The 10,105-nt window shown below is 36.4% G+C and overlaps 1 protein-coding gene across 1 annotated transcript in view; it reads left to right on the forward strand.

Annotated features, from left to right (window-relative positions):
* Positions 1–3,555: 3,555 nt before the first annotated feature.
* The window catches only part of LOC144965660 (integrin alpha-4-like), a gene marked incomplete in the record, with an annotated part of 65,256 nt that continues 58,706 nt past the window's right edge, over positions 3,556–10,105 (forward strand). Inside the window, 1 exon segment of the mRNA XM_078901223.1 lies at positions 3,556–3,694.

Consider the following 10,105-nt stretch of genomic DNA (forward strand, 5'->3'; position numbering starts at 1 on the left):
TCGTTGATATTCACAGAGTTCTACTGTTGATATTTCATATTTCATATTTCATATCGTATAGCTAATGTCGTCACCATGAATCAGTCCATTGTCCAGGTGTATGAGAGAGTGTAAAAAAAAAAGCTAGGACAATAGACTGACCTCAATCAAACATGTATATGGGCTAAGGTGAAATGTCTATGCATTTACAAACACAGGCAAACATACACATTCACACACACACACACACACACATACAAACAAACACCCATGCACACACACACCCGCGCACACACACGCACCTACTCATACTTTTAAGTAAATACGCGTAAAATATAATCTCCATTTTTCATCTTAGCCTTTTTCTAAATTATTCTGTTCATTCGTGCATATTTTTTTTAAAATTAAGATTTTCCTTATTCAAGGGATTTTGTTTTCTGTTTTGTCTTTATCAATGGAAGAATGGAATAACTCACGCGTTAACCGCAATGCAGAACCACAAATAGACCGAGGGCGAGGTAATCAACGGCCGAGGCATCTAACCGTAGCTTTCGTTAACTTACAATTTGACCCAAGGACTTATATTTTGACGTCATTTCTAGGATAATACACAAGAAAACAAATCACCACATTGATTGAACTATTCTGCCGTGGGTACTCTGGAAAGCCCCACATTTTAAAATTTGGCCAGAAAACTCGTCCTTCAAATATCGAGAGATTTAAATGACCCTCGTCTTGGAAAATAACTATCAAAGCTGGGTCTTGGCGAAAGCGGAGTGAGCACGTTTTGTGGATATTGTGCTATAAATAAAAGATCAATTTAAAACTTTTGTGTGCCAAGCAAAGCCCATACCGCTATGCCTCACCCCCCCCCCCCCCACCCCCTTTTTTTCTCAACCAACACCACCACCACTACCACCACCAACACCAACACCGATCTTGAATTAGAAAAGGACTGATTTGGCAACTCTATGGTGCATTTATTGTGGAAGAGGCCGTTCGGATGTTTACTTTCTTCTCTTTATAAAAAAAACACCGCCGATTCTGATTCCAGGTTCTCGATTACAATAAAATAACAGATAATCTAGGGGGTTTGGAATCACTCCTTTCTTGAGTAGCAACCGGTAATAGTGATTTAGGTACGCAGTATAGTATATTATAACGGCCAGAGGAAATTGTCAAAGATCAAAGGAAAGGAAGTCTGTAGGAGGGTTGGATTGTTCCAAATTAAGGCGGGACTTCCAACCACTTTTAATGGATGGCACGCATCTATAGAATGAATGAAGTCACTGGGTTCTATGTTATTGTTTTTAGACTGTCACTTAATAATAATAATAATAATAATAATAATAATAATAATAATAATAATAATAATAATAATAATAATAATAATAAATAATAATAATGATAATAATAATTACTATTATTATTATTATTATTATTATTATTATTATTATTATTATTATTGTTGTTGTTATTATTATTATTATTATTATTATTATTATTATTATTATTATTATTATTATTATTATTATTAATATTATCACCATCATCATCATTAATATTATTATTATTATTATTATTATTATTATCATCATCATCATCATCATCATCATCATCATCATCATCATCATCATCATTATTATTATTATTATTATTATTATTATTATTATTATTATTATTATTATTATTATTATTATTATTATTATTATTATTATTATTATTATATTATATTATTATTATTATTATTATTATTATTATTATTATTATTATTTAGTATTATTATTATTATCATAATTAGTATTTTTGTTATTATCAACAGTATTTGCAAAATTATTGTTATAAATAGCTGCTATATATATATATATATATATATATATATATATATATATATATATATATATATATATATATATAATAGAAAGTGAGAGATATGAAGGAGACATATAGAGATAGAATATTGAGAAGAGAAATAGATGAGGGGATGTATCTTTCAGTTTGCTGTCCTTCAAAGCTCATACCCAACCGAAACAACCATTGTAGTAAAGAAGCGATTCGGTTCAAATACCACAACAAGTACAGAAGGGAAAATGGGAACAAATCAACACGTTTTCTTAACATTCTTATTTCAATCGACATCAGCAAATGTTCTCAATAAATCACAAGACCTGTTGTCCAGGCATGGCATAAAAGAAAGGATGATATCAATAGAACTAGCCTACTCCATACCCAACCCGCAACCCCCCCCCCCCCCCCTCTTTAAAAAAAACCTAATTAAATATTAAAAAGGAAACAGGACCAAAAAAAAAAAAGAAAGAAAAGATTAGAAAAAAAAACAAAACTCTGAAATATTCATATAGAGCAATATCCACTAAACGTGCTAAACGCATTTTACAAGGGTTCTTAGAGAAATCTACTTTTTTTGTCAGGTCTGATAATCCAAAACTTTATATGCTCATACTCTCAAACCTAGACTAACTATTGCCCATAAAACAATGTTAAATCAATGCAATAACTGAGTTCGATTATTCTGCAATTAAGAACACGTCGGTTACAAGCCAACAACAACAACAACAACAACAACACTTAACATGGGGGACTGGCGTTTTCTTACGAATCTGGGTCATCAGGTGGAAAAGTAATGCTTTGTGACAATGTATGTTCAAGTGTATCCCCATTTTTTTCCCCTTTCATTTATGGGACAATTCATTTGCACAGCCCGTGCCATGCTAATATGTGCTCTTGTGGTATGACACTAGCCTTCGGACTGGAAGGTCCAAGGGGGTCGAGTCCAGTTCAAGTGGCGCATAGTTGAGACTTTGGAAAAAAAGGCTCTTTTCTCACATTTTTACTGTACTCTGGCCGTTAAAAGCGCTGTCTCTCTCCTGCAAAAAAAAAACTGTATTGTCGCCTAACAGGAATATTGTCTTTGTCCTACATATTATTAAGTGTTGTTTTTGGCTAAGGATCCCTTGTAATGCGCCTTGAATGAACACGTTTAATATTTATTGCGCTATATAAACGCTCAAGCTTTTTTGGTTTGATTGCCTACTGAATAGAATGTTCCCTTTTGTCCTACCTAATATTGCGTTCTGGGGTTCTAGATCTCTACAGAACTTATTCATCATCGCCCCCCCCCCCCCCCCCCCCCGGTCCCTTCCCCCACCAATCATTAGCTGCGAGTGACGGAGTAAGTACGTTGTTATTATGCACTCCGCCGGTCTCATTCATTGCCTATGTGGTTTTCCAGGAATGTCAGATTAGTCTCTCTCTCTCTCTCTCTCTCTCTCTCTCTCTCTCTCTCTCTCTCTCTCTCTCTCTCTCTCTCTCTCTCTCTCACACACACACACACACACACACACACACAATCTCCCCCTCACTCTCTCTCTGATACACACACTCTCTCTCTCTCTCTCTCTCTCTCTCTCTCTCTCTCTCTCTCTCTCTCTCCCCCCCCCCCCCCCCCCCGCAAACCCCATCCGCCTCTCCCCCTTTACTACAAGGTGGTGGGTGGCAGTAAGTAGTGTAGTTGCGAAGTAGTGGTTGGTTGTCGTATCGTTACGGGCCCGGCCTAGACGGGGGTAGTCACTAAAGACTTAACAACACTAAATATTTTATGATAGATCCAGAACTTGTATTGTGAATGGATGGATATAACTTTCAGTATAATGAAATAATATAATATTATGTTTAACTATTCTTTAGAAGGAAAGTGGTGGGTTTTGTGTTCCTAACCTTGATATAGATAGAACAAAGTTGACGTCACCCAGGTCTATGTGATTGTTTTTGTTTTTTTCCATCCATGATTATGAGTGTTTCTCATTAACTTTATTAACCAAATAAACGTTTAAGGTTACACAGAGTTATATGTGTTGGTCCTTTATACTTCCGGATGGCAATGTTGTGAGCCAAGCGCATACTATCTATAGATTGAACGAAATTGACGTCACTCAGGTCTTTGTCATTGTTTTTCTTTTTTCATTTATTTATTCATTTATTAATTTTTTTTGTCATCCATGTGTATCAGTGATTCTCACTTACTGTATAATCCAGACTATAAAAGTTCATGGTCACACATAGTTTTGTGTGTTGGTCCGTTATACTTGCGGATAGCAATGTTGTGATTTTCTTAGCCAAGTGCATGCTATCTATATTATGGTTTAACATAATACTGTATCTGAATTGACGTGTACTTGTTTTCAGGTCTGATTAATGTTATGGTCTGATTGTTATAATGGAAGTACTCTCCAATCAATGCAAAATATCCTCCATTATAATAATGTTAAAACAAGTACATAATGGCATCCGGTTATTAGACCTGCAAATATGTTCGCGTCGCTCTGAACTGTATAATATCGGGGCGAACCTGTAGCCAAAAAGTCATATCACTGTTGTAATAACTTGAAATGTGAGATTTTAGTCTTTGTCGCAATTTAAAAAAACCAAACTATTTCCTGAAAAATAATAGGTAGATATATTTTAAATTAAAATAAAGTTTGGCCAGAAAAGTCGTCCATCAAATATCGATCGATTAAAATGACCCTCATCTTGGCAAAAACTCTCACATCTGGACCTCGTAAGTAGCAGGTTTAAAGATGAGGGCCAATTTAATCGATCTTTATTTGAAGGACGAGTTTTCTGCCCAAAATTTTAAATACGATGTTTTGTTTTGTTGTTTGTTTGTTTTTTTACCCGAGAGTACAACAGTTGTTGTCACTGAAAATATAAATCCAGCCTATTTCATATTTTGGACTATATTATATGGAACGAAATTGACGTCACTCAGCTCTTTGTTGTTGTTTTTAGACAGTCATTATAGTGATAACTTCTCACTAAATCTAGATAGTATGCGCTTCGCTAAGGATCTCACAACATTGCCATCCGGAAGTAAAACGGACCAACACACAAAACTATGTGTAACCATCATCGTTTATAGTCCGGTCCATACAGTTCAGTGAGAATTACTCATAAACGCGGATGGCAAAAAAACAAGAGCAAAGACCCGAGTGGCGTCAACTTCGAAATATAGATAGTATGCAGATGACGTCACTCAGGCCTTTGTTATTGTTTTTGCCATCCGCGTTTGTGAGTTGTTCTCACTAAACTGTATTAACCAGACTATAAAAGTTCATGGTTACACAAAGTTTATGTGTTGGTCCGTTATACTTCCGGATGGCAATGTTGTGAACTCCTTGGCCAAGCGCATTCTATCTATATATATATATATCAATCAGTCTTTCAACGTTTTACCCTCCGCATAGTTTTGGGTGCTGCTTGTACGTTGAATCAGGCCGGCGGGTGTAGTGAGTATTTTACATAAACGCATAACATCAATTAAAATTCAATTTTAGCGTCTAAATTACCCCGACATAATACCGGTTACATAACGTATGTATTATAAATACACCATCGTAGTGTTATTTATCGTGGATGACTAATCCTACCATTCTCTTTATAATGGACTCTTTATTTATTGTGTCATAGGACGGGCTCCTCTGAATTCAATTTCAACAGAGAATTAGAATGATCGTGTTACATTTATTGGGCTTGGGCGATGTGCACTTATTCGCAGGTCTGATAACCTAATTTATTAAGGGCTCGTTGTTGTAATGGAAAGCTCAAAATTAAAAAAAAAAAAAAACAAAAAAAAAAAAAAACAAATGACGCAAAATAGTGTCAATTATGTCAATTACAATGTTAAACTAGGCCGATCATTGCGTTTGTATGTCAGACCTGCATATATGTATATGGATTAGCCTTTGTTTTAAAAATGTTACTTTATTTATTTATTTATTTATTTATTTATTTATTTATTCATGTATTCATTTATTTATTCATTCATTCATTTATTCATTTATTTATCTGCTTATATATGTATTTATTTATGTATAGGTACATTTATTTTATGATCTGTGAAATTGTCGATATCTTAAGATGTGTTGCTTGTTTTTATTTTTTCGAAAACTCTAATGTGTCTTTTATCATTCGTTGTTGTCATCGTATAATACCGCTACAGCTACGTCTACTTTTATCACCATCACCGCTGCGATAACAAACAGCAACAACAACACCAATGACAAGAGCATCATCAACTTCTGTACCGCCATTACAGTACAACATTTACAACAATCACTATCATCAACATCATCACTACCATAACAACAACAACCACGACTATCACCACCACCACCACCACCACCACCACTATTGCAGCCATCGTTGCCGTCATCATCATCATCATCATCATCATCATCCTCATCATCAGCATCATCAACATCATCAATATTATTTTCACCAGTGTCATCATCATCATCATCATCATCATCATCATCATCATCATCATCATCATCATCATCATCATCATCATCATCATCATTATCATCATCATTATCACACTCATCATTATCGTCTATATTATCATCTTCCCTGTTTTCGTCAACATAGCGATCATTTTCTGTCTCGGCAGTATGTTATTATAATTTGAAATTACAAATAAAACAACCAAAGTACAACTACGTTTACTATTGCTACCACCATCGCCAATAGCACCACCGCAACCACCACTAATACTACGATTACTCCTTTTCCTCCTCCTCTTCCTCCTCTTCCTCCTGCTTCTCCTCCTCCTCTTCCTCCTCCTTTTTCTCTTCTTCCACTTCTACTACTACTACCACTACTATTACTACTACTACTAATACTACTACTACTACTACTACTACTACTACTACTACTACTAATAATAATAATAATAATAATAATAATAATAATAATAATAATAATAATAATAATAATAATAATAATAATAATAATAATAATAATACAACTTCTACTTGTCCTTCTACTACTCCTATTGTTTCCGCTACCATAACTACACAGCATGGATTTTAAAAAAAATATACAAAAAAAAAACAAAAAAAAAAAAACAAACAATATACCATTCATTGAATCATGAAATAAGGACCATTTAATTTTATACAGCGCAATATCTACTGAATGTGTTCAAAGCGCTTTTCAATGGATCCATGGCCAACAGCAACACTTCGCATGAGAGAGAGAGAGAGAGAGAGAGAGAGAGATAGAGAGAGGGAGAAAGAAAGAGAGAGAGAGAGAGAGAGAGAGAGAGAGAGGGGGGAGAGGGAGTAGGGAGGGGGGAGGGAGAGAGAAAGAGAGAAAGAAAGAAATAGAGAGATGGAGGGAGGGAGATATAGAGAGGGAGAAAGAGAGAGAGAGAGGGAGGGAGAGAGAAAGAGAGAGAAAGAGAGAGAGAGAGAGAGAGAGAGAGAGAGAGAGAGAGAGAGAGAGAGAGAGAGAGAGAGAGAGATATGTCAATTCAATCATTGTTCATGACGAACCTCCCGAGGTTCCGAGAGCTGTCTGTCCTTGTTTTCTCCTCTCATCAGATCGGCGTTTATTATTGGCAGGTGGGATAACCCAAATTGTTATGAATGGTCTCATTGTTGTAATTAAAATACTCTCAATTTAAACCAACGCAAAATCTTTAATTATAAACTTATACATTTTTAAAAGAAAGGACTAAATCATTATTATCAAGCACGCCGTGTATCTACATAGACCTATGTGCAGCTCTAACATCCAAACGCAATTTTGGGCCTGGTTTAACATTGTTGTAATGGACACTATATTGCGTCATTTGTTATAGATTTTCATTACAACAATGAGCCCGTTATAAATTGTCTGTTACAACAATATTAAGTCAAGCACATAATTTCGGTCGTGATCAGCCCTAGAAATAGTTTGCTCTTGAGAAATGCATCGCATAATAATTCTAAAGCTCAAAGTCGTTTTAAAAATAATGCCATAGTTTCCATAGAAACGCAAATAACAATCTAAAGCCGGTCATTTATTTATTTATCATCCAAGATAAGTATCTCAGTCGGTAGAGCACTCGCGTCACACAGAAAGGGACCGAGATCGATCCCGGGTGGTTGAGAAGTTTCTCCATCATGCCCTGACCCAGTGGTGGTTGGGTAGCTGGATCGTTTAAGTCTAGAAGAAATCATTTTGCGATATACTCGCGTCCTATCCAAAGGGTAGCAAGCAATTGCTATTGTCTGTCTCCATGGGTCTAAAGGTTCTGAAGGGCTTTTCAAAATTTATTTATTCTTGTAATGGGAAGAGACAGTGTCTGTGAAGAATGTGTGTTTGTGTGTGTGTGTGTGGGGGGGGGGGGGGCGATATCTCAATCAGTAAAGTTCTCGACTTCCACTTAAACGAACCAGGTCCCAAAGCACATTTAATCGGTTTGTTTTCCTTTTTATTTACCTTCGCTTCCCTTTTCAGAACAGTAGTATTTGGGTTATTGGGCCAAAAGTTGGTTAAGGAGCAAATAAATAAATCACCGTCCTTTCCAATCAGGGGGCGACGCAATAGCTTAGTAAGATAGGGCACTCGCTTCACATACAAAGAGATAGAAATTGATCCCAAGTAATGTCGACATTTTTTATCTGACCGCTCTCCCCCGTCTACACAGCAGTGGTTGGGTAACTGGGTCTTTTTAACTATGCCGGGAAATACTTTGCGATAGACTAATAGCGCTCTATCCAAAGGGTGACAAGCAATTGTCCTTTTAAAGCTGTATAAGTCGGAACGAACTTTTTACCAAAATAAATAACTTACTGAGTTTGCGTAGCTCCGCGGTACGTGACTCTTTGCTTCTTATTCAAAAGGTACCGTGTTCGAATACCCTGTTCCGCTGTGTGGCCTTGAGCACGTCACCTTGTCATCACCCAGTTTGCGTCGCTATACTGCGGCTGACGCCTGAGTTATTCCAGTCTTCCCTTGGAATAGACCCTAAACAATTTTACCCAAAGGGATGTATAAAGGGAATTTTAACTTATTTATGCGGCTATGTTGTTCAGTGGTATAACACTCGCTTTCGGATCGGAATGTCCTGAGTTCGAGCCTCTTTCGCAAATAATTTTCCGTTGCATGAAATTATTTAGGTGAAAACCCCGATCAATGCTCGATCTTTGCTGATGGAAAGTCGAATCGTTCCCGTAATATCCTTGAGGCAAAGTGCTCCACAATGCGCGCTGTAAGTGCATCTCTTGTTCAAAGCGGAATTTCTTACCTATGGAATCACTCGAAGAAACTCGAAAACATCAAAGTAACTGGCATCTTATGTACGCATCGGGGAGAGATTCCGGGCTGGTTGAATTATCTCTTGGCTCTGCTATAGTGTCATGAATATTCTGTTAGATGAAGATTGTTGGTATTTAGGCGACAGGTACGACAAGATAAATCAAAACACAATAGGTAACTCGTAATAGTCAGACAGGGCAGCTGCTTGAACGAAAGGTCATGCGTTTGAGTCACATCATTATCTTGCGTTAAAGGTACGTAAATTGTTGTCGCTTCCGTCAATGAAAACAACGCTAACTCAATTTGAGTTCAGGTAAAATACTCACAATATTCGCCAGTTACATAAAACTTAGCAAAACACAAAATAATATGTAACTTTGAACGTTTATAGTCTGATTGATAGAAATTATTGAGATCTTATCAGCCAACAGTCTGCATAAAAACAATAACAAAGAGCTGAGTGATGTTAACTTCGTTCCCACTATAGAAATAACATTTTCGTCACTGACCTCTTTGTAATTGTTTTTTATACAACCATTTTGGTGATAAGTTCCAACTAGATTTATCAATCCGATTATAAACGTTCATGGTTACACATAGTTGTGTGTGTTGGTACATTATATCCGGCTTGCGGATGCTGTGAGTATTTTATCTAAACTTATAACATGAATACTGAAATTCGATTAGTTAGAGGACTCTGTATGATTTATTGTTTTTAACATGTGACAAATCGCCTCAATTCGATGTTATTTTGGGATGAGCCTGATGACGTCAAACTATCAGTTCCAACCTGATTGGAAGTGTAAAGCCACCCTTCGGAGGACTGGAAACATACCTAGTGTAATTGGTCTTACTGGTTTCAGAGTGATTCTTACTTACTTACTTACTTAGGCCGCCCCTTGCGGCGCCCAACATGAGCCACAAGTCTTCGCCATTCTGTCCTGTCCTCCATAAGCGTACGCAGCTCCCGGGTATTGTCCATTCCTGTGTCGTCTAGCAGACAGTCAATGTAGGTTTTATTCTG

Source organism: Berghia stephanieae, chromosome 2 (genome assembly GCF_034508935.2).
Source record: "Berghia stephanieae isolate SIO BIC M18660-M18661 chromosome 2, UCSD_Bste_1.3, whole genome shotgun sequence".
Taxonomy (NCBI): domain Eukaryota; kingdom Metazoa; phylum Mollusca; class Gastropoda; order Nudibranchia; family Aeolidiidae; genus Berghia; species Berghia stephanieae.